The sequence below is a fragment of the Lipotes vexillifer genome, unplaced genomic scaffold (genome assembly GCF_000442215.2).
Source record: "Lipotes vexillifer unplaced genomic scaffold, Lipotes_vexillifer_v1.1 scaffold237, whole genome shotgun sequence".
Lineage (NCBI taxonomy): Eukaryota > Metazoa > Chordata > Mammalia > Artiodactyla > Lipotidae > Lipotes > Lipotes vexillifer.
In genome coordinates, this window is record NW_006794332.1 from 2,086,912 (window position 1) to 2,112,182 (window position 25,271).

A 25,271-nucleotide genomic window follows, 5' to 3' on the forward strand; every position below is an offset into this window, starting at 1 on the left:
TCTCCTTCTCTAGCACTAGGGAATTTAGAGTCAGAAAAGAGAGAGATACCAGTCCCTTGGTGGAAGCCTAAAATGGGGTAGGGGTGGGGGGAGAAAATAAAACTGGAGGCTTAAATGGATAGGAACTGAATTTTCAATATTTTATGTAACTGGAAAGCTACTGGATATGTCTGAGATAACATTAAAAATAGTAACGAGAGAGTCAGTTGAGCTTGGTTGAAGGCAGGATTGGAAAAAAAATGTCACATCAGTTTCTGCAGACTGCTCAGAAATCTGGTTCCTCCTGTGAGGTAAGTTCTCCCAGACCAACCTTAAGGAGGTGAGAGGGAGGGAAATATTTGGTGGAAAGATGAGAGACGGGGGCAGGGTAGAGAGCAAGCGTGAAGAGAATCTAGGAATGGGTACACTGACATGTGCAGGGGCAGCATTCATCCAGCTGCTCATTTGTTAAACATTTAGCCAGTGCCTATTCTGATAAATGTTGTGGAATAGTAGAGAACAAAACAAGTTATAGTCTCTCCCTCATAGAAATTATAACCCTTATTGAAAAAATATGTGAACAGATGAACAATAAATTATGAAGGCTCTGCATACCTAAAGACAGGAAACCATTAGTGCCAAGTGAAGTTACAAAACTAACTTGACACGTATTTAATGGTAGGCAGAATGGTTACTGCGCTGCACAGCAATTACCTTCAGAGCAATTCTTCCATCTGTTCCTTCATTTCTGTTCTTCCTGCCACTACTCTGTTTAGGTTCTTGTTGGTGCTTATAAAAACTAATGCAATAGCCTTCCACTTGGCCTCCTACTTTTGGTCCAGCTTATACCATGATGCTACATCAGTCTTCCAAAAAGCCAGGCTCTTTCAGTCAACCCTTGCACAAAAACCTATAGTGGTTCTTTCTTGATAAAAGCCCAAATGTCCTATTCCAGCATCCTAGGACAACTGAGATCAGGTACAAACTTATCTTTTCAACCTAATTTCACACTACTTGCTATATGTAAACTAATACATACGATTAGACACATGAGTAAATATGTGTTTACATTAGACACATGTCTAAACAGTATGTTAATTTGCTAGCCATTCCATGAACATGAACTGTGTGTGCAAGACACATTCACTTCTTTGCTAATATCATTTTCCATGCTTTTTGCTTTTATTTCTGGAGTGTTTCTCCAGGATTGGCTTCTTGAGCTCTAAGATACAAATTTCCAACCATTTGTAAAATATCTCACATAGATGTCCTATAGTATCACCAACACAAGCCAAAAATGTATCTCCTTCAGCTCACAAACTGGCCCTCCTTTTGTGTTTCCCAACTAAGTTAATGGGGAAGCAACACACTATTGCCCACGTAGATGCTTAGGAGTCATTTAGCTTTCCCCATTCTGTTTTACCATCATTATCTAATTAGTCCAACAAGTCTTATATATTTGATTTCCAAAATGTCTCTCAATTCAGTTCCTTTCTTCCAAAATGGACTTTGGGATCTGACGATAATATCTACTGCAGTACTGTAAGGATCATATGACACAGGCCATGTGAACTAGTGCAGTGTTTTGAATACATATGTCTTCAGTAACTCTTAGTTCCCTTACCTCCCCAGTGCCCTAAATTAGGCCCATGCTTATTTTGAAACTGTATAATGTTGAGTCCTTTGGCTGCTACTCTTTTCAACTTCCAATCAAAACTCTTCTTTCCTCTCTCACCCCTCCCAACTTCCCTCACTCCTTGTCTTTTCTACTTTGTTTTAGAAAGAGTTTATGACTGCTAGCATCTTTATACTCCCCCTTCCCACAGCTAACAGTTATTTTTCAGAAATATATCTAACAAGGTCCCTCAAGTCGATTGAATTGTTGGCCTCAATTCTTTGCTCTCTTCCTGGATTAGAATTATGCCTCTGTGCCCTTTGCTGAGGGATCTATATTGAACCCTGATGTGGCTGGAGTTACTTCTCCATCCCATTGATGTTGGTCATGTACTTGCTTGGTCAGTGGAACTGGCAGAAGTATCAGTGTGCTGGTTTATAGATGAGGCGTCTGCACTCCTGTGATCTACTCATCCTTTTGAGTCTTATGCTCTATTACAAGAAAAACAATTGTTGACTAGTTGCATAACTGCTGGTCCTAGGAGAAAGATGAAGACTTGTGGAGCAAACCTCAATCTAGCCCGAAGCCTGGAGTCTACCGCAGCTCGCTGGAGCTCAGGTGAGTCCAGCTGAAGTTAGCTGAACCACAGCTGACCCGTGGACTCATGAGTAAGGAAAATAAATATATATACATATATTTTGTTGCTATAAACCACTGATATTTTGACATATAGGGGAAAACTGACTAATAGAGTCACTCTTTTATTTCAAAACCCTTGGTATTTGCATTAGTCTGGGTTCTCCAGAGAAACAGAATCAATAGGCTGTGTATATACACATGCAGAAGCCCCCAAACCTGGCAAGTGTGAAATGTGCAGGGCAGGTTGGAGACTCAGGGAAGAACTGATGCTGCAGCTCAAACCTGAAGGCAGTCTGGAGTCAGAATTCCTTTGTCTTCTTTGGAGGACCTCAGTCTTTTTCTCTGATTGGGTAAGTCCATCCACATTATGAAGGGTAATCTGCTTTACTCAAAGTCTAACGATTGAAATGTTAATTTCATCTAAAAAAATACCTTCACAGTGACGTCTAGACTGGTGTTTGACCAAATATCTGGGTACTGTGGCCTAACCAAGTTGACACATAAAATATTCCAAACTCTTTATGAATCCAGGAGCAAATGCATCTACATGAGACTGAGAAAGACTAGGGAAGCTAAGTTAACATCAACATCCTACCCACGTTACGTGACTGTCATCTAGTAAACATCTACGTACTGCATCCTCACTAATCCTAAACTAAGTAACTCTTTATTTTATGAGTATGATTGTTGGGGCATAATCCACTGTATTTCTAGTTAACTTCCATACTTTTGCTCATGCTATTCTCTCTGCCAGAGATGCTATTTTCCCCCTGTTCTCTGTTGAGATTCTTTCCATTCTTAAAAGGTCCTGTTCAAATGCCGTCTCTTTTGTGACGCCTTCTCCAAAGCTACCCTTACTCCCGAGTCAAAACTAATCATAGCTTCTACTAGGTTTCTGTAGTAATTTGCATAAAATTCTATTATAGCTCTATTGAAGTCTGATTTCTCTTATAGTTAGAGAGGTGAATGTCTGTCTTCTTCTTTAGACTGTCGACCTCTTGGTGATGAAACAAGGTCTTAGCCACTTTTGTAGTCTCTCACGTGCCCAGCAGAGCATCTCACATACAGCAGGCATTTGCTAAATGTTGATTAAATTAAGTGATTTAATGAACACATGAAGACAAAATGACTAATTTTAGTGGCATCCATTTGTGGGAGAGATTTGTATTTTTTACCACATATTATGAAAATGAGGGCTCTTTTTATGGTCTAACAGTAATGTTTACAACTATTTAAAACTATTAAATACCAAGGACCAATTCTAGGTAGTATGCTGTATCACAAAATGCACTGGGCTTTGTTTCTGTAGCCTGGCAGTCTTGACTCTACTATTAACTATCTGTGTAACTATGTGCAAGTTACTTCACATCTCTAAGCTTCAGTGTTCCCAGCTATAAAATAAGGGTGTTAGATCAATGATCTCAAAGTTCCTTTTTAGTTCCTAAGTCTTACAATTCTATAATTTGTATATTAATATCAAATTAGTGTCAGATTTATTTATCCAGTAAAGAGAAAAGAAGCCCAAAGGCAAAGAAAACGATTACAGGACAAGATAGAACATTTAGGTTAAAGGCAGATGACATCCACACTTCTTTCCTTCAGTGTACCCACATGGAGCACAGTGACTGCTTTCTCAAATTAGCAGTGTTTAAACTCTCTTTCCAGCAGGCACATCTGGCAGGACAAGGCTAGACAGAGAGAGCTCCAGGGGCTGCCGGGCCTGCCATATTGCTGAGCATGAATGGCAGTCAGGCACAGTCTGTAATCTGAGAGGCAGAGTGGTGGGCAGGCAGCAGGCATTGTAACAGAGGTTCACAACAAGGCAAAACGATTCAACTAGTTGAATCCCAAAGTCTGGGGAAAACCTAAGTTGGGATAGAAATCAGAGATAGCAGTAAAGAAAGCTTCAGTCTCTGGAAAAATGAGGATATATTGGTACATTTTACCAAAGATCTTTGTTGCTCTTGATGTCTTGCTATTCTGCCCAAATGTGCACTGACTTTCCTCCAGGAGCCTCTTAAGGCAAACCTGGCCTCAGACAGGGCACACTGTTAACATCACAGGCTACACAGCAGGCAGAGATCACTGACCCTAGGACAGTGCTCTGTGGTGTCCTGGGGCTTCAAGGGGGCCAATTATAAGACAGGTGAACAGTCCAGGTTCTGAAACTGCCTGGTCTACTTCAGTTGAATAGCTCATATTTTAAGTCTTTTACACACGTAAGAAGAGGAAGGGAAGCTTTCTCTAATTTAAAAAGAAATATTTGAAAACCACTGACCTAGAAGATTTTTGTAAGATTACATGATCACTACAGTTTTACTTTCTTTTAATTTGTTAGTTTTATTGAAATGTTCTGGGTTTGTTGTATATGTATGGATATATATATATATATATATATATATATGGAGATATATATGGAGATATATATGGAGATATATAAGGAGATATATATATACATATATATATAACTCCTTTTTCATACCAGCTTTATCTGCTGAGACAAAGATAATACCTTATAAAGTGATAGAGCCACAAGATGAAAAGTATAGCAAGAGGAAGGCAACAAAGATAGTAAAAGGAAACAAAATAAGAAAAAATGAAATTACATTATAATAGATTTGGGATTAAATTTAAAAAACAGTTCTCAGTGCAACAAGTTATGAAGCCAGCAATACGATAGTGGCATGGTAATTAGATCAAGAGAATAAGGAACTCAAAAAAGTCAATAACAAATCTGGCAGATAGTTTTATATCTGAAAGTGTTACAAAATTGAGACAGGGACCCATTGTTGTTCACCCAAAACTGTTCTCTCTTCTTTCATAGTAATGGGGCTTCAGTTGAGCTCGTGTCTGCCTAACTAGATTCGAGATACACTAGCTTCTCTTCTGGTTGCTTCCATGAGAATACATTTGAGCCTATGGGATGCCAATGAAAGTGCTGCATGTAACTTCCAGGTCATCTTTAACCTAAAAGGTTCTTTGCTCTAGAGCTGCTTTTTTAAAAAATCTACTCTTGAGCTAAAACATCTGTGTCTGCAGCCCAGCTTCGTCCACATGGGCAAAACAATACTCTAGAGTTTGGGAAATGCTTCTCAAACCTTAATGTACATAAGAATCACGTGGGAGATCTTAACCTGCAGATTCTAATTCAATAGGTTGAAGGCAGACTCTGAGATTCTGCATTTCTGACAAGCTTCCTGGCGATGCTGATGCTGTCCGTCTGCGGATCATACTTTAGAGGATGACAGAGCAACAGATGGAAGGTCCTGGGTCCTCCCACAGTTGCACAGAGCAGAGTCAACTTGTAAACCCGGACTGCTCACTGTCAGACTATTACGTGGGAGAAATAAGCATTCTGTTCTTTAAGCCACTAGGAAGTCTCTATTTTAGTGGCTTAGCCTTTAATAAAAACAGAATTAAAAATTAAATAAGGCAATTTCACATAGAACATTTAAAAGAAGCCTGTATTTCCACTTGACAGTATGTTGCATTGTCTTTTGTTTTGTGAAGCCATGAGTTTTCACATCTGTTGCCATTAAAAGAAACTTCATTTCTTTTAACTGCCTTTGTTGGTATCTTTCTGGCAATCATGCCACCATCTCTTTGTGACAACTATGCAAGGGATAAGAGGGGGAAATGTAGAAAACCTCAAGTTTCTAGCTTTGACACCTGGGTACATGGTGGTATTACCAGCTGAGAAAGAAAAGAAAATAGAAGGAAATACACAAATAATTTTGAGAAATGAGAAATTAAAGATGTTGGGGAACAGCACGTTAAATTTGGGGGAGAAGTCTGAGGGGACTTACAACCTTGGGCAGCAGCAGCAGCACAAGTGGGAATCTTGGCTCTTCCGCTCATTAGCTGTGTGACCTTGAGTAAACTACTCAACCTTCCTAAGCATCCATTTTCTGATTAGTAATGTGAGAGAGAGAAAGAACCTCTGAGGGTTGCCATAGGCATTCAGTGAAATAATGCAAGGAGAGTGTAGCCCAGTGCTCAGCACAAAGAAGCACTTGATAAATCTTAGTTATTTTTATCACGTGGGGGAGCTGAAATCCTACGTGGATGGGACTGAAGAGGGTATGGTATGAGAAGAGAAGTGGCTTGAGGGAGAATCAATGTTTTCAAAGTGAAGGATAAGAATTACACTCAGGAGACGAAAAAGGGAATAGTCAAGACAACAAGAGAAGTGAGGGGAAAGAAGCTGCAAGGAGGCTGTGGGCAGCCGTGCTGGAATCTGCAGAGGTCTGCTGAGAAGAGGAGGGAGAAGTGCTCATGGCGTCTGGCAAATAGGTCTCCGCACCTCACTAAGAAGAACCCAGAAGCTGGTCTGTACTGGGTTGGGGTATGAGTCAGAGATGAGGATGTAGAAAGTGCAATCTAAATGATTCTGCTGAGGAGTTTGTATGGGAAGAGAAGGAGGGAGAGTGAGTTTTTAGAAATTACAAGGAAAAGGCATGGAAAGGAGTGACAAATGAGGATTCAGGGCTGAGGAAGGTCAGACATACAAAGGAGCAAAGAGTCCAAGAGTGCAGTGGAGATCGGGGTGGGGTAGAGGGCTTGCCTTCTGTTCTGGCGATTTTTACTTGCCTTTCTTAGAAATTATAGCGTGAGAGGCATAGTTAGAGATAACTTTGGGGTTAATAATTTCTGTGTTAACAGAAGCTACCTGGCTTGGACTTGGTGAGAGCTGGATTCTTATATGTGAAATACTGGTAAAGGTCCTCATGTGGGCAAGGGCAGCCTTCTGCGTGGCATGCTGCTCCCCGGATACACACAAACCTGACTACCATTTACTGTAAACATACTGGTACAACAGCCTCAATGTGCCAGGCTCAGGTACTTAAACTTGCTTATGAAGCTGCAATGGACCATGGCTTCTCTCTTCTACCTGGATGTACTTTGTGCTCTCAGACTCCCTGATAGGAGTTTTGTAATACAGACAGCTGACATCGTCAGGTATGTCCCTCTATTCCTGCTTCTTGTTCTAGCCTCTTCTGCTCTGTCCTGCTGCTACCCAAGACCTAGACTAACAGCAGCCCGGAGAATAAACCGGGACAAACAGTGCTAGCAGACAGCGTGCTGCCAAGTCCAAACGCAGGTCTATCAAGTAGCGCGAGGATCAGATCTCCCACAGGCCCTGAGACCTGGGCTTAGACATCTCTGTGCTGTTCATCAGTAGCTCTTAAAAGACTGATTGAACATGAAAGAGAAAGGCAGATCCACTGACCATGGAGCCCCAGAAAAAGTCTATTCATCGCCGTTTAAGCGCTATTGCGGTGTAACTTTGCTGGGAGAGATGTCTACGAAATGGATAAAAGTATTGATGACACCACCGAACAATCATATGAGACTTTAAAGAGTCCAAAGGGATTTCATACACATTATCTCATTTGTGAGGGGTTTTAGGTGATCTTTGGGAAAATGCCCTTTATGGAGTCTGAGACTCTGGGTACTCCATGTAATGTTATTCCTTCTGTGGAATTGAAAGGATTAATACACTGTGACTATTGTTAGGAAGCAGAATGTGATAAAGTCTCTGTGTTGTATATATGCAGCAAGGGAGGGAGACATGTAACATATACAAATCTGTTGCTTGAAGACCCTTTGTTTGCAATTAGACTCTCTTATGGAGACAATTTCTGTAAAAGAATGGGGGAGAAACTTAAACCCTTAGAGGTAAGTGAGTTATGTTTGGATGTCACTATGGACTTACAAATTGCAGATAATAGTAACCTCTCTAATTTTTCCCACCACCAACTGAGCCTTGCCGACTTTGTGTCCTTGAGTGTTTAGACAATTGAAGACTCCCAGCTTTAGGAATAGGGCAGGAGCGTGAAGAGGTGATACCTGGATATTACTTGGCACTACATTTTGGGGGAATAAAGGGAAAGTGAAGCGCTTTGGACTGGGTACTATCTCTTAATGCCCTGTGATTTCTATTTCGCGAACAAAAGAAATAAACTAAGGTCTAGCCGTGAGAGGGCCTGAGGTATCCCTTATTTTGACAAGTCTTAGACCGTGAAGTGAAGTAATGGACAAATAGTGCATAGGTAAGAAATGTTTTTAAGACACATGGTGATCAACTTCCAATAGCACAGTATGGTTGACTGGTGATCAAAATAGAAGCACTGGCCAGACTAGTCAACCCTCTAGCCATCAGGGTTAGGGATTAACCCTTTGATAAAAGGCACTGGACTGACCACAAGTTAAAGGAGTGAAGCTGCCAAAACAGACAAGTTCTATAAACTGTGGTAGAAAAAAAAATGACCATAACAACAGTAACAACCATAAAACAATCTCTTTATCGCTTTGCAAACAGTGTGAGCTCTGGAGCATCACCTGAGAACCTGGCAGTTATCTGCCAGGTAAGATCTGTGGGGATGTGGATGAAAGGACCGATAGAGCCACTACGCAGTACACATATAAACATTGGGGTTGAATGATTTTATTGTACTCCTCTCTGAAGCTTTTGGTAAAAGGTGTGTTTTTAAAAATTCAATAAAAGTACATGCTTTTGCCATCTTTTCATTTCTAAAATCCTTGTTGAGATCATATTGACCCTAGAGCCCTCTGTTAAATATCACTATTTGTTTTGATTTATTTCCTTGTTGCAACTCTCTTTTATGAAACAAGGGCTCAGATTAAAGATGAAGCAGATTTATTGCAACTAGAATAAGGTGCTGAGCAATGCTCACCATCATTCACATTTTCAATCTCCACCACTGATATGAACTATATTTAGAAAAAGACAAAGGATCCCTTTTTTTTTTTTACCTCTGACAGTGCATGTTTTCTGACATTCATGCAGCTACAATGTAGCTTATATAGTGCACTGATAGTAGCATTTTCAAAGCTACTATCAGTCAGGAAAATTGTTTGTAAGTTATTAGTCTCAACTAAAAAAAAATTTCCCAAACTTGAGTCTTCAGGAGATAATGAATGTTCTGAATACCAATTCTATTTATTTGATATTTAAAAACCATGTCCTTTCTCAGAGCCTCGAGGTATGTGCGTAATAACATCACCCACTGAAGTACTTCAAACAGATAAATGTACCGTAAAACCAAAGTTAGCAGAGTACAAATGAACAACTTGTATTCTGCGTGGGTAGGGCAGTATAAAAGATATCATACAAATGGTGGCAAAAAATTAGTATAGGAGTTACAAAATTGAGGACCTACAACCCATCTATCTATCCATCCGTCCATCCATCCATCCATCCATCCATCCAACCATCCACCCATCTACTCACTCATTCATTCACTCATTCACTCAACAAATATATAGGGCATGTCTACTATATTTTAGGCACTGTTCTGGATGCATCAGTGAATACAATGTATAAAGGTGTCAGCCATTGTGGAGTTTACACTCTAACTGGGGAGACAGAAAATAATTAACATAATAAATAGCATAATAAATAGGGAAGTTATGTCAGAAAGTGATAATTGCTGTGACAAGAGAAAGTACAAGAGGAGGTCTGGGAGTGCTGGAGGTTCTGTGGGGACAGGAGGAAATGTGGTATTCAATAGGGTGGTTAGGGGACATCTTATTCAGCAGGCAAGACTTGAACAAAGATTTAAAGAGGGCAAATTTGCTTTGTTGGCAACTAGGGGGAGAGGATTCCAAATAGAGGGAATAGGTAGAGCAAAGGCTCTCAGGAAGGAGTGAGCCTGGTGTCCATTCAAGGAATAACAAGGAAACCAGTGGGGTTGCAGCAGCTTGTGCAGGCGGAGAGAGGCGGGGAACAGGTCAGAGAGGTAATCAGGGGCCAGATAAGGTAAAGCTTTGAAGGCCTTGTAAGGATTTCGGCTTTCATTCTGTGGGGAAAAGGGAGCCAGTGCAAGAATTTGCACGGAGCAGTGACATGATTTGGCTTATATTTCAGCAGAATCACTCTGGCTGCTGTGTTGAGAATAGTGCATAGGGAAGCAAGGGTAGGAGCAGAGAGGCCTGTTCAGAGGCTCTGGAAGTAACTCAGGAGAAACAGGGCTAGTGGCTTGGACAGGGTGCTAGAGGAGAGGTGGTAAGAAATGGTCAGATTCCAGATGATTTCCTGAAACACAAGATAAAGTGTTCCTTGTTCTCTGATGTGGAATGGGAATCTGTCAGCTTGATGGCTGCATCTGTGTGGCATGGATCTCAGCTTGAACAGCACTGTGTTCATCTGTCAAGCATGGGGATATACAGAATATATATGTGCAATATATATGGCAGGGTTGGTCTTGCATGGGTCTGTTTTCAATGAGCAACCCAGCATCCTCAAAAGACTCTTCTGCTTAAAAAAGGTGGCCAAGGCATATGTATTTGATTAATAGAACAAGAGATACATGTTCGAGCAGACGGGTGATTATGCATGGATTTCAGGATCTGGCACTCTTAATGGGCCCTGGCTTAGCTCCCATGGACCATGGCTTAAGAAGAAGCTTCAATACAAAATCTATATCACAAAACATTTCTGGGACTTGGGAACAAAAGGAATCAGCAGAATTGGCACCAGCAACTTCATCAGCAAGCAGGGATGGTGCCATATCACAGATATTAGTGCCCTGAACATTGGGCACCAGCAGTTGGTGATGGTGCCCACACTGGCAGGCTGCAGTGACATTGGCAGAACAGTCAGTTGGCAGTGGCAAAAGTGCCCTTGATGGGAAGATACTGGGCACTGTAGCCAGTAGCACAGACATTTGCCTCACTGGGCACCTGCAAGCTCTGAAGCAGCCTTTGGCAGTCATTAGTAGAGATTTGGTACACTCAGTGGGTATTAACAGCACTGAGAGCACTTTTGGTAAGTTCTGGTGGCACTCTTTCAAGCTTTGGTGACAGGAGTCATCAACCACAATAAGCTAGAGAGGCAGAGAAGGGCAGATGCCAGTCAGCAAGTGGTCTGGTTAATGGTGCACATATGACTTGAGAGACCCAGAATGAACCATTAGGAAAAATTTCAGTAAGGTCTAGAATATGCAGAGAAGTGTAACCTCATTTTGAAGCCCTGCATGGAATTCTTGAGAACCCCTTTTATATGTATAGTGAGGGAATAATCTAAGAACTATTCCACCACCATTGGATGGAATAAAGAATAGCTTGGCTCTTAGGAAAATGTTTCCAGTTTCATAGTCTGGTGTTGTTTGTTTGTCTTGTTTGTTTTTGGTCAGCTCAGAAGTTTTAGTTACCTCAGACATCAAACTAAGAATTTTCAGCTTGACTTATGTGAATCCCCAGTAGATAATCAGCTCTTAACAATAGTTTTAGTAGTAATTATTTATTTAATTCAACAAGAATTTTTAAGCACAAAATTTATATGGAACATCATTCTAGGTACTGTAAAAATGTAAAAGGGTCTAAGGTTCTTTCCTTCCAGGAATATGCAATTTTCTATGTATATATTTGAAATATATACAAATATAAGAAAATTAACTGCTAAAGTTTTTACAAGTTCTAGAAAAGAAACAAAACTTGAGTGGATTAGAGAAATTTGGGAAGAGTTTCTTCCATAGTTTCTCTTGGGGTTAATACATAGGGAAGTAAGTGAATGCCTGTGTGAGTGGGTATATATATATATATATATATATATATATATATATATATATGTATCAGCAAAGTATATTAACAATTTGGATAAACAGTCCTTGTGTGTGTGTGTGTGTGTGTGTGTGTGTGTGTGTGTGTGTATGAAAGTGAGCAAGAGAGAGACAGAGAGAGAAACAGAGTGACAGAGACAGACAGAGAATGGATGAATACGGGCATCCATTTCTCCCTACTGTCTCTAGACCTAGCTGGAACACAGGCAGCATCCTCTGTCTGGAGTGATTCCCTTAATGACCTATTTGCTAAACATACTTATTAATTCCTTGAGATTAAACTCAAGCATCATGTACCTACCCAGAAAACTTTCCCTGACCTCCGTACTTAGTTCTTCCCTCCTCTTGGAGCATTTTTTTTCGCATAGTAGTTTAGTTTTCGACATATCTATCTCTGTCTAAAGAGTAGATAGGACTCCTTGAGGCAGGAACCAGGTCTTATCCATTTTTTCGTACCTATCTCTGAACGTAGCATAGGGCCAAAATGAACTATCTGATTGAATGGATGGATGAATCAGAGATTCACTGACGATCATCTGGGCATGTGGGTATCTGCAGACATTATGCACCTGGAGTTGCCCTAGCTCTCTGTCATCTGGCTCCAATCCCACCAGAAATGCTACAGTCTTTGAGATGTAAGGTCAACTGTTACTTCGTGTTTACATCAGTAGCACTTAGAAAAGTATTCAGTTGAAAGTGGACACCGTAAAGGTTGGTAGATGATGATGTAATTGAGTCCCCGGGGGAAAGGCAGGGAAATCAATCTTCTCTACACTTACTGCAATAATCTCTTGTACATTTGTGGAGAAAATTTCACATTCAACAATTTCTATAATACATTTACCTATTAGTATTAGAAAACTGTAAATACAATTCTTTCCCACAAAGCAGTGGCCTCCAAATAGACAAGGAGTTGAGGGTTAAAACTGATGATGCACTGAATAAAAAGCTTTTAACCTGCTATGACTCTGTGATTCATAAATTATAACCTTAAAAATCATTTAAAGTGTTATCTATTTAGCACTTATGCCACCATGAATTCACAGAACAAGTAAAGGTAAAATGTATTTTCTCTTGAAGACATGAAAGAAGGAATCTGGCAGTTTATTGAGTACTCATTTCCTCTGATAAGAGCAGTCGTTATCTGTTAACTAAAAACAAAACAAAACAAACAAACAAAAAAGCAAGCTGAACATCTTTTTACTAAAATAGAAGATGCTAGATTTGTGGGAGAGAGTGAAAATGGCCAGTCATTTTTCTAAAGGTGAAAGGTGGATTCTTAGGTAGCATGACAGAAGATCAAGCATCAAGTCAGAACCTAAAAGATGGAAATCTAAAATCCCATTGACCACCAACGAAGAAAATGACGACAAAGAAATACCATGTATTGAAAAACTGCTTTGCTTAGGGGTGGGAGAATAGTAACTCAGTCCTAGTTTAGCCTGCTCTGCTGAAGCTGACTTTAGGCATCTGCATGAGTCTGAAGCATCTGACTCACTCATTATAGCTTGAAGGGCAAAGTGATGGATGAAATTCATAGCTGGATTGATGGCACTAGCTATATTTCAGAGGGTGGTTATTACAAATGGGAGAAAAAGTAGCATATCTGTCTGCCTGAACAAGCTAAGCAAATACTTTGGGTCACGTTTTGCTTGGAGTGTCATGAGCTATCCCCAAACCCCACACAACAAAGAAGTTTTTAAGGTGCATAGAAATGCCTTTTTGATTTATCTGTCTCCTCCTCCAGGAACCTTCTCCTGATTCCCTGAACAGAAGAGACCTTCCCTTCCATTTAACATCCAAAGCTTGTATTTTTACTTCTATTACAGATTGTTCATGCTCTGTTTTTATGAAAATCCCTTGAATTTTGGGCTGACTTCTGTCGTTAGACGGTAATCTCCTTGAAGGCAGATACTGTGTAACTTCATCTTTTTTTTTTCCTCCTTGTCCTGTGTCTCAGACATAAGTAGATGCTCAAGGCATTTGCAGACATAAATTGAACAGAGACTTCTCACTTGAGTGTTACTGATCAAAAGTAAGAAATAGAGCCAAATTATATTCAACTATTAAAGTAGAACTTAATTCAATTGTACAGGAAAAGTAGGGGATAATGGCTCTTCAGAATGGTGGGTATATTGTTTTAGAGCTCTTGCGTAGATTTACTTAATTCTGCTTTATTATGAAATCACTATGGCCTTAGCAATTCATGGAACTGCACTGCAACGGTCTGAACATTCAGCTTCTCAGCTCACTTGCATTCCATTCTACGCCACCTACGTTTACCAAGCCCTTGCTGTTTACAGTACTCTCTATCTCCACTCTTCCCACTTTCCACTTAGCACTGGGGACTGATTACATTACCTCTAAGAGGTGCAGACAGGAAGCAGTCTTGCTATTATGCTTATTCATTTAATCTCTTAGATAGGAAGGCCCTAGTTATGATTTTAAATAACTTCTTTTCTAGCTCCTGATGAGTTAAACAATAATCTTAAATATATTAAAAGTTAATTTAGTGAATGATGATCAGAATTGAAAGTTTTGCCCTTTTCTTATTTAAAAATTGAATAATCTGCCTTGTGAGAAGTGAAAATGAAAAGAATGGAAAGCTCACTATTGTAAAGTAGTCATGGGCATTTTTAGTCACAGACTCTCTTCTATCAGTAATTGAGTTCCTTCTGTTGCTTTTTGGCCCCAGGCAAGAGCAACCCCCCAAATTTATTAAGTTTTGTTCATCTGGTGAGCACTTATTGAACAAATACAAGTGGCTATGACTAATTTTAACTTAGTCCTTCTAAGTGACAGACACTTCATATGCATTTGAAAATGTATAACTCACAATAACTTAATGTGGTAGGTTCTACTATTATCTCCATTTTACATATAAGGAAACATTATAGAATTTAAGTAACATGTCCAAGGTGACAGAAGTAGTAGGTGGCTAACCTAGAATTAAATTAGGTTAAAATAAAAGCTCAAGAAAGTTCCGTTTTGAAAATTCTAAGTTCCTTGAAGGCAGCTTAAATGGATTATCCCCTTAGTATCCTCATTGTGCTTTGAAGTATAATGTTTAGACAATATACTTAAGAACCTCAGTTAAACTGCTCAGGTCTGAATCCTAGTTTATCCAGCTAAAATAGCATTCATACTTTCTTGTCACTCTGTCTATTCCCTTGCTTAATATTTCTCCATTGCACCAATCATTACCTGATAGGACATATTTTTACTAATTTTTGTTTGCATACCCCACTAAAATAAGCTGCATGAGGAGAATGACCTTGTAGGTCCTGTTTCCTCACCATCCTCAACATCTAGAACAGTGCCTGGTCGGTATTTCATAAAATATCTATTAAATGAATAAATAAAAGGAGATTCACTTTGCTTATTGTTTATACCTGAAGTAATAATTTTCAGATACAATTAATGGATTGAAGGAACCGCACTTTTTTTCTTGGTTCACCTTCAATCTTCTTTTAAAATTTTACTTGATATACATGAATACAGCACATATGATGTACCAAGTTCCATTTTAAGTGCTTTACAAATATTGGCTCATTTAATTCTTAGAACACCCCTATGGGGCAGGTAAAATCAAACTCAGGGAGTTCTGGCCATGTTACCAACTGTTACACCATGCTGCTTTCTGGCTTAATCCTGTAAAAATGTCATCTCTGTGTAGTTTAATGCTCTAATGATGTGTCTTCACTCTCTCCCAGAGAGTGCCCTTCCATCTTGCCCATCTCTCCTTCCTCTCTACCCAGATTAAAGAAGAAAATAAATAAGATTATTTTAGTTATTTTACTTAATTATACCTTTCCTTCTTTGACACAGCAATTCCTACTGCTAGTGAACCTTTTCTAAGGCCGCCTACAAGGATAAACAAGCAGTTTGACCCCCAGTGGCTGCCGGACAGCTGACATGGTCTGTGTCTTCCTTTCTCCTTTTTCAAGTCTGTCTCCTTCCTGCTTTTCTAGGGCTTTTGGATCCCTGCCACGGCCCTTCCCTTCCAGTCTTGAGAAGGGAGTTTAGTGGCCTACGGAAGTTGTAAAACTTGCCTTTATAGCCTGAAACTTACAAGGAAACCCAATTTTATAAGCAATTCCTTTTCCTGTGTTTCGTCATTTGGTTCTTTCTTGTCCTTTTACAGTTTCTCTCACAAACACCCAAGCATCTTCAGAGCCTTGGGTCTCAGGTATAACGAAGTATCACCCAGGAGGCAACTATCATGAGGACGGACACCTGGGATTTTCGTTCCAGCTCTGTCACTACGGAACAATCTGCCTTGAGGCAAGCCATTTAGTATGACCGATACTTATCCTCACCTGTGAAATGACTTAGGTGAGAGGTTGAGCTGGATATTTTAAGGCCCTTTGCTGCTCTAAATTGTGATTTTCTTAGAAGAATTACATGAGGAAGAGAAAGTGCTCAGATATCTAAATTCCTTTACTCTTACTACTGATTGCAGTATCATTCCAAGGGAGCCGTTGTTCTTTATTAAGTGGGGGTGAACTTCTCAAAGGTGAAGGATGACAGCTGCTGGGAATGGCGATAGATCAGAATTTATTTACTTGCAGAATTCCTCCCATATTTCTCTGTAAATATCATGGGGGATATGATAAATGATAGTAATGATAGTTCATGATAGTTCATAGTTCATAGTAAAATGATAGTTCAGTTTGCTGGTATACATAATAAAGTATTCTAAGATAAATTCACTTAAAATAAAACATTTCAAATCCTCCATCTTTAGCTTAGGAAGAATGCAGCAGTCACCTTGCTTTCTGAAATGGTGTAAAAACCTTGGAACGGAGTGTCCATAAGTAAGTTGGGACTGCACTGCTCTCACGTCTAGCAGTTATTTGGATATCTATCCAGCCCAAACAGCTATAGCTATTTTGTACTTTGTGTGTACTGGGCTTTGTCATTTCAAAGGGCTCAAAGAGCTTTATAAATAGCGGCCATTCCTTCTCCCAATGTACTCCCGAAGAACAGACTGGTTATTGGTTTCCACTTGTAAACAGAAAGCACGGGGCAAGGTGGAGGAGGCCTCTGGAGGAAAATGCAGGCCACCGGGTTGTGGGTGTTATATTCATGAAGGACCTGCCTTACTTCTTCGTAAAACATTTAAATATAAAGGTGCTCAGCTGGGAAATTTCTTAACCTGGGAGTCCAAATTTGACCTATTCAGGATTGATTTCTTTTTTTTTTTTAATTTTCATTAAACAAGCAATTATAAATTTATTTATTTTTGGCTGTGTTGGGTCTTCGTTTCTGTGCGAGGGCTTTTTGCAGTTGCGACAAGCGGGGGCCACTCTTCATCGCGGTGCACGGGCCTCTCACTATCGCGGCCTCTCTTGTTGCGGAGCACAGGCTCCAGACGCGCAGGCTCAGCAGTTGTGGCTCACGGGCCCAGTTGCACTGCGGCATGTGGGATCTTCCCAGACCAGGGCTCGAACCCGTGTGCCCTGCATTGGCAGGCAGACTCTTAACCACTGAGTCACCAGGGAAGCCCAGGACTGATTTCTAATCTGCATTCTTGTTTGGCTCAGTCGAGTCTAATAAATATTAACTGAGCATTACTACGTCCAGGTGCTCCATGCTTAGGAAATGAAGATGAATATGACAAAGATCCTAATCTTGAGTGAGAGAGACAAACTAGCCAATAGACAGTTTTATCGGGTGTAATGGGAGCAGAGAAGGTTAAATTAGCACGCTAGCCCAGATAGAGGATGTCTCAAAAGGCTTCTCCAAGGAATAAATCTTAAGGAATGAATAATAGTGTGAAGAAAGGCAGCAGCTGAGGTGCAGAAAGAAAAACGGGTTTCTGACACAGAATGGCTAGATTCTCAGGAATTCCATTCAGCTGTTCCTGTGAAGGGAGACTATATTTCTTGGCTTACCTTGCAGTTTAGCAAGGGTCATGGAACTGAGTTCTGGTAAGTCAAATGTGGTCTAAAGTAAAGGATGCACTTCCAAGCCTGGCAACAGAATATCCTGTGTGATCGTCTATGTTCCTCTCTCCCCTACCCTTAGGGCAGCTCTCAAAGAACTCCAAGAGGGGAGAACCACATGATGGAAGAAGCCTGGATCCCTGCGTTTCTGCTTGGAGGAGAGCTGCCTAAACCACCATGGCCTTAGTATGAGTGAGAAATAAATTTAATAATGTTAAGCCACTGAGATTTTGGAATTGTTTGTTACAGTGGCTAGAGTTCATTACCTGATTATATAGACTAAGGAATAATAAGAAAGATCTGAATGACTTGCTGTCACTTCAAAGTTTATTTTATTTATTCCAAATGACCTTAAGGTCAACTACTCTTTCTCCCTTCCTCATTCTCCAATGGCACCAACATTTATCCTGAAAACGAAATAATCTTTTTCACTGATCTAAGTGAGCGTACCTGTTTGTCCCAGAATGAAAAGACATTTACAGAACTGAACAGATCTTGAAAAGACTCTAGAAACACCACAGCTTCTCCCACCAAGGACCATACCTACAGGAGGTGGAATACCCCATGCCCTCAGTTAGACCATGGGTCCAGTCGTGTATTAACTTTAGGTTAGGGCTGCCATACTAACTGTGCACATATGTGCGTGGGATTGTGTTTGAGAGTATATCTTTTACTGGATGTCCACAGGGTGGTAGGTCAAACATCGAATGGCATGAAATTTAAGATGCCTGCCAGTGAAAAGAAAGAAATGCAAGAAAAAAGAATGAGGGTAGATGGAGAGTGAGTGTGGCACAGGGGAATGAAAAGTTACCCTGTCAAAAGGTACAACAAGAGAATCTGTGCCTGTAGCCTATGTTTTGTCGTTGCCCTTCTGAAAAATAGCAGAAGAAGCAGGGATGGTTTGCTATCATTTTTCTAAGTGACAGGGAAATAAGACTCTTCCTTTCTAGAGTTTTAAAAAAGTTACATTGGTTTTATCATTTCCCCCTAAATCTTGCACACATCTTCATCAACCATCAAGACTAGAATCAACAAACATCTGAATTTCAAGCACCTTGAAAGAACTAGGGTGTTTAAGAGCAGAATCCTGGGCAGGAAGCCAAACTGAGATAATGTCACATTCATAATACTCCTTTGAACTCTGAAATAATTAGGGATTCTATTGTATTAAGACTTTAATTTTGGGGGTAGCAAAGTCACAGCTATAACCAAATCTGGTCCCTAATGCTCTGTTTAATGGATAAAGTGGAAACAAGACCAATTTTGTTTTCGGGGGGCAGCGTTTATGCTTTCCAGTTTGCCACAATTTCCACTACTCCATACTGTCTTGCCTTTAAAACTGTTTGAGTTTTCAGTCCTTGCCAGTATATCTCTGTATCCCAAGCTTTTTTTGGTCAACTGTTGCTTTTATCTATTTGTTCTGATCAGGTCTAAAGTTAAATGGTCCCTTTTACTCTCTAGCTGTGTTAGTTTTTTAAAAATGTGTTTAATTTGCTAACATCCTTAAAGTATTTTCCGAGAGAATTTGACCAATTCACTTTCCTAATATAGATGGAAATATGCTCCTCTGAATAATGAGGCACCAATGTAGAATGAACATGTTTTTAAAATTTGTAATGTTTTATAGGATTCCCGATTTGTATGCATCACTTAGATCAGTGGCATTCAAATCATGAAGTCTTTATGTGCAATTGGCAAATCTTCAAAGTCTCTAATTTCTGTATGATTGTGTCATATCATGCTACATTATACCTAATTTTACAGATTAGAGACATGTGCCTCTGTTTTGAATGGTGATTACTAATGTGTTACTAAATCATCTAATTGTGAATATCATAGTACCATGAAGATGGCCCATGGAAATAAAAGATGCCTTTATTGTTGTAACCATGTAATGGTTATTCCATTTTGACCACAAATGTAGACATGGAAACTAGACTGTAAAGTGGATCATTATAAAGTATCTGTAGCAGGAAGACTTCTGAGATGGCCCCAGTGATCCCACCTCTTGGTATTCACACACTTGTGTAAATACCTCTTCCTATGTTTGGTCTGGATTAGTGGCTTGATTGTAATGAATAGAATAGGCAAAAGGATGGGATGTTACAAAAGACTGAGATTTTCATCTTGCTAGCATGTTCTTGTCCTCTCGCTTATGCTGTTGAAACTAGCTTCATGTTTCTTTATGGAGGGGCCCATGTGACAAGGAACCGAGGAAGGCCTTCAGCCAATAAATAGCTTGTGAGGCACTGAGGCCTCAGTCCAAAATCTCCCAAAGATAAGAATCCTGCCTACAACCACATGAGTGAGCTAGGAAGTGGATTTTCCCCAGCTGAGTCTCAAGATGACTGTAGTCCCCTGAGAGACCCCAGAGCCCGAGGACCCAGCTAAGCTGCTCCTAGATTCCTTCCCCACAGAAATAGAGATAATAAATGTTGTTATATCCCAAAAAGATTTGAGGTAACTTGTTATACAGCAATAGATACCTAACAGAGAATCTTGTTTTTCTATTGGAATAAGAGACAACTCTGTTTTTGTTCTGTTTTGTTTTCTTAAAACAAAGTCTCAAACTGAGGATGGGGAAGGGGATAATTTATCTGGACAGAGGTGTTCAGTGCCATTCAGTGAAAAAAACAATTGAAACCATGTAGCCCAACACATACTGGTAAAATTGAACTGAACTTAAAAATGTAGGTGTTCATGGGCTTCCCTGGTGGCGCAGTGGTTGAGATTCCGCCTGCCGATGCAGGGGACACCGGTTGGGGCCCTGGTCTGGGAGGATCCCACGTGCCGCGGAGCAACTGGGCCCGTGAGCCACGACTGCTGAGCCTGCGCGTCTGGAGCCTGTGCTCCACAACAGGAGAGGCCGTGACGGTGAGAGGCCTGCGCACCGCAATGAAGAGTGGACCCCACTTGCCACAACTGGGGAGGGCCCTCGCACAGAGGCGAAGACTCAACACAGCTAGAAATAAATAAATAAATATTAAAAAAAAAAAAAATGCAGGTGTTCATTATGCAGTAAAATAAAGTAGGGTTGCAATGAACAACAACAATGAATACCAGAAACTGTGCTATGATCAAGAGTCCTGTGATAACTACATTTACTAGTCATCAAATATTTTGAGTTTTGAGAAACTCCAACACGTAACTGAGAGAATGAGCAGGCAAGGAGAGGGAATGGCAGAGAGGCAGGAAGATAACTGGGTATTGTGGAGGCCAAAAGAGGACGATGTTGACAGCTGACAAGAGTATCAGAACCTACTGAAGCCAAGGTGAGGTGAAAGCAGCTTATGGAATTTCTGCTCTGCTGGTCACTGGTGACCTTAGCACTGTGGTGTGGGGTGGCAGCAGATGAACTAGTTAGACCCAAGTAGGTTGAAGGATGAGTGGGAGCAAATAGCGAGAGTGTAGACCATTACCAAGTAATTCCAAAAGATACTATGAAACAGGAAAATATAAGAAAAAATATTAAAAAGTGAAGTGAGCATGTGATATAAAAGTTGCTAGCGTGCTGAAATGCATTTTCAATTCAGGATGAGAGATTAAGAGAGCAGATACACTATGGGCCTTGACGGGGAAATCCTGTAAACCTTTAAAATGATAATCCTTTGAATTCCTGACCTCCAGGTGTTATATTGTCAAAGGACAAAAGAGATTATGCCCTTATAAAAAGATTTTAAAGGATTATCCAAAGACTTGGCAACACAGAATTCTTACCTGGAGAAAGGTAAATTACACGTTGCAGATAAGTAATCAGATAATTTCCCTGTGTCTAGGGGACAGAAAAAGCCCGATATGCTTAAAGTTTCTAGGAGACTACAAAATAAGCCATCTTCTCATAGAACTTTTGGTATGTGTCCTTTCTTAAAAAGAGAAAAGGTAGTGTATATATGTCCATGCCACTCTCTCACTTCCAAATGTAAAATAGCTAGTGGGAAGCAGCCGCATAGCACAGGGAGATCAGCTCAGTGCTTTGTGACCACCTAGAGGGGTGGGATAGGGAGGGTGGGAGGGAGATGCAAGAGGGAGGAGATATGGGGATATATGTATACATATAGCTGATACACTTTGTTTAGACAGCAGAAACTAACACACCATTGTAAAGCAATTATACTCCAGTAAAGATGTTAAAAAAAAATGTAAACTGCTATGGGGATGTACTAGTGTTCCCACTGAACCTCAACCACCCTCATTCTTGAAATGATGAGGTGCCTTAATTTTGCCAGTCTTGCGGGTATTAAATGGTATCTTATTGTCATCTTAATTAGCATTGCACCAATTACTAAGGAGGCCAAGCATTTTTTTCATGCTTATTTTCCATTAGTGTATCCCCTTAAATGTTATGCCTTGTAACTTATTCTGGCAATTATTTTGTAAATTTGCCTATGGTTTACTTATAAATTTGTAATATTTCTTTATGTAAAATAGATCCTTACCCTTTGATAGAAAAAAAAAAAGAGAGAGAAGGGTAAAAGTCGTGGGAAACTTTCGGACCTAAGGAAAGACTGAGTTGGGGTTGGTGAGGGAAGTGGATGCTGGATGAAAATGGATAATTAAGCTTTGCTACTAAAGGTCAGGCACTGTAAAAGACAGGAAAGAACGGATGGAGAAGAGGAATTAATATGATTACTGTTTTAAAGATGTCTATATGGAACACATTCTTTGTGTTCAGTGTATCAAATGAACTGGAGACCATTCAGATCTTTGCACTGGTAAATACTTCAATATTAAAAAGGGAATATTATAGAGAAAACATTATTACCAAAAGAATAAACTTCTGTATTTGAAACTTGAAACAACAAATACAAATAAAGCATAAAAAACATGCATTGAACTGTGCTAACACATCGAGATTGCACTTAGCAAACCACCTTTTCTCTGTTTAGGAACAATCTCACCCATTCCAAAACACAGTATGTTAATTAAAGGATCTCAGGTAGCAATCATGGAGTATTTCTCATGACAGATGAAGAACACAAATATTCTGAGGACCAAAATTGCACAAGCAAAATGAAGAGACATTTTGTCCGTTTTTTGGCAGTGCAAAGTTAGAGTGAATGCAAATGAACGTGCTGGCAGCAGAATTACACTGTCGACCACCTAAAGATTGGGCTCATTACCTAAGAAGGCAAAGCATCAATCTGTAGCATTATAACATTTTGTTTGTACTGCTGAACACGTGTTTGGATATTTTTATATATTCTCTACTCATTTGGGTGCATAGTAAGCACATCAGCATCAGCCTCTTGATAGAAGCTTAATTCTGTGTTGTTTCTATTATATTGTTTTCTCTAATGGGAATGATATTCTCTCTTAAAAATAAATATGTCATTTATTCTTCAAATAATTCTGGGTTCAGGTTCTTTTGTTTCTCACAATGGCCTGAAAAGGATTACAGACACAGCTTAAAAACTGAGATATTCTTTGATTAAAAAATTTATATTTGAATAACATGTGAAAAAATATTCATTCGTTTAGTCACTCATTCTTTCATTCTTTCAATGTGCATGTATTGAGCTAAGCACAGTGGGAAGGTCAAGGATGGATGTGACATTGTCTCTGCCCTCAGGATGCTTATAACATAAAAGTAGTAAAATATTATTACTACCTTCAGACAGAACAAGCATAGGGCCATCAAGTCTCAGAGGAAAGAAAGAGCAGGGTATTCTTTCATTCCACAAATTAGTTTTTGATGTGCTAGGCACTATTCCAGGGACTGGATATATAAAAGGGAAAAAGATAGCCAAGGTCCCTTATTTCATTGACCCTGCATCCTGGGGGTGAGATGAAAAATAAGGAAGAAAACAAACAAATAAATAATATAACTTCAGGTAGCCACAAGTGCTATGAAGAAAACTGAAGCAGGACACTATGAAGGACAGTGACAGTAGGTGAGGGGTGTGACTTTGAGGGCACAAAACCCTCTGTTAGGAGGTGACAGCTGAGTAGAGATTTGATGGTGCAAGGAGCAAGCACTTGAAGATATGAAGAAAAGGCTTTCCAGGCAGACAGACCAATACAGAAAGGCTTTGAGGCAAAAATGAGTTTGGCATGTTCTGGAACAAAAAAGAAAGCCACATGACTGGAGTGTGGGAGAAAGGGAGAGTGACAGACGAGGTCATATTGGTGGGAAGGGGTCAGATCCTATTGACTTTCATACGTCATGATAAAGATTCTGTTCTAAGTGAGAAAAGGAATCCACTGGAGATTTTAATCAGGATGTGGCATGATCTGATTTACATTTCTTTCTGGGCGCCGTGTGGAAATTCAACTGTAAAGTGGTAAGAACGGTAACCAGGACAGAGATTAGGCATCTATGCATTGTCCAGGTGAGAGGACCAATGAGAACTTGACTCAAGTAGTCTGACCTAGAGATGACAGGTTAGAATCTATTGTGGTAGCCTGATTAGAGGTGGTTGGTGTGGACTAGGGTAATAATTACTAAGGCGGTGAGAAGTGGTTTCACTTTAGGAGAAGTTTCACAAAAAAAGTGATGCAGAACTGTTGAGTTGAGCTTTAAATGGCAGGCGGATTTGTGACAAGTGGGGAGTCATTCACTGATTTATTGAGTGCCTCCTAGGGTGCAGGCACTGTGGCAGGTTCTGGGGTTACAGCAGTGCAGGAGTCCTTGCTGAGAGTGAGGAGAAAACTTGCTGAGGAACTAATATTCTAAGTAAAGATACAAAAGTAGTGAGGTGAACAGTATGTTAATAAGAATTACCTCCAGATACAGTTTTAAGGATGCTTTATTCTTTTTCTTTTAGTTTAGAAAATTGTATGACTAAAACTCCTTTGTATGCTTGGCTTTCCTTGAATTTGCAAAAGTGGTTAAGTTTCTATCAGTAGAAACTCAGTTCATTGTCAGCTGGCAAATTTCATCATGTCACTTCCTTAGAAACAGTGGTTAGTATTTATCTTTCCCATTCTGAGAAGGAGAAATTATAGCCTTCTTAGAAAGGAAAAGCACAGAGGAGAATACAAAATATATAATAAATTCATATATTTAGGTGCATCTATTACTGTCCATCTGCTACCCTGCCTCCAATCTTGCCCCCTGAATCTTTTTCCAAGTGTATGACCTAACGTCAATATTCCCTCCTTCTAATTCCTCTTGTATACAGTCTCCAGAATTAACTGGCCTAAAGCAGTCTAGTCATGTCCATTCCCCTGTGCTTACAGAATAAATTTCAAATTCCTTAGCCTGATACCAACCTGACCCAACTTACTTTTTCTGTTTTAACTCTGACTCTACTCTCCAATTGTTTTAATCACATTGGATTTTTTTCTTCTTTTTTTAAAAATTATTTTTTAAACCATGGTGAAATAACAAAATGTAAAATTTACCACCTTAAACCATCTTGAAGTATACACTTTAGTGGCATTAAGTACGTTCACATTGTTGTGCAAATCCCATTGGATTTTAAATCACACGAGTATCACTGTTCCCCTAATGCTTTCGGCAGTTTGTTGCCTGGACCATACCTCTATCTATGTGATTCCTGCTTG

At 39.8% G+C, this 25,271-nt stretch overlaps 1 protein-coding gene across 8 annotated transcripts in view; it reads right to left on the bottom strand.

Moving 5' to 3' along the window:
• ANKS1B (ankyrin repeat and sterile alpha motif domain containing 1B) overlaps positions 1 to 25,271 on the bottom strand; it is an 895,734-nt gene that overhangs the window by 334,242 nt on the left and 536,221 nt on the right. The window lies entirely within an intron of this gene.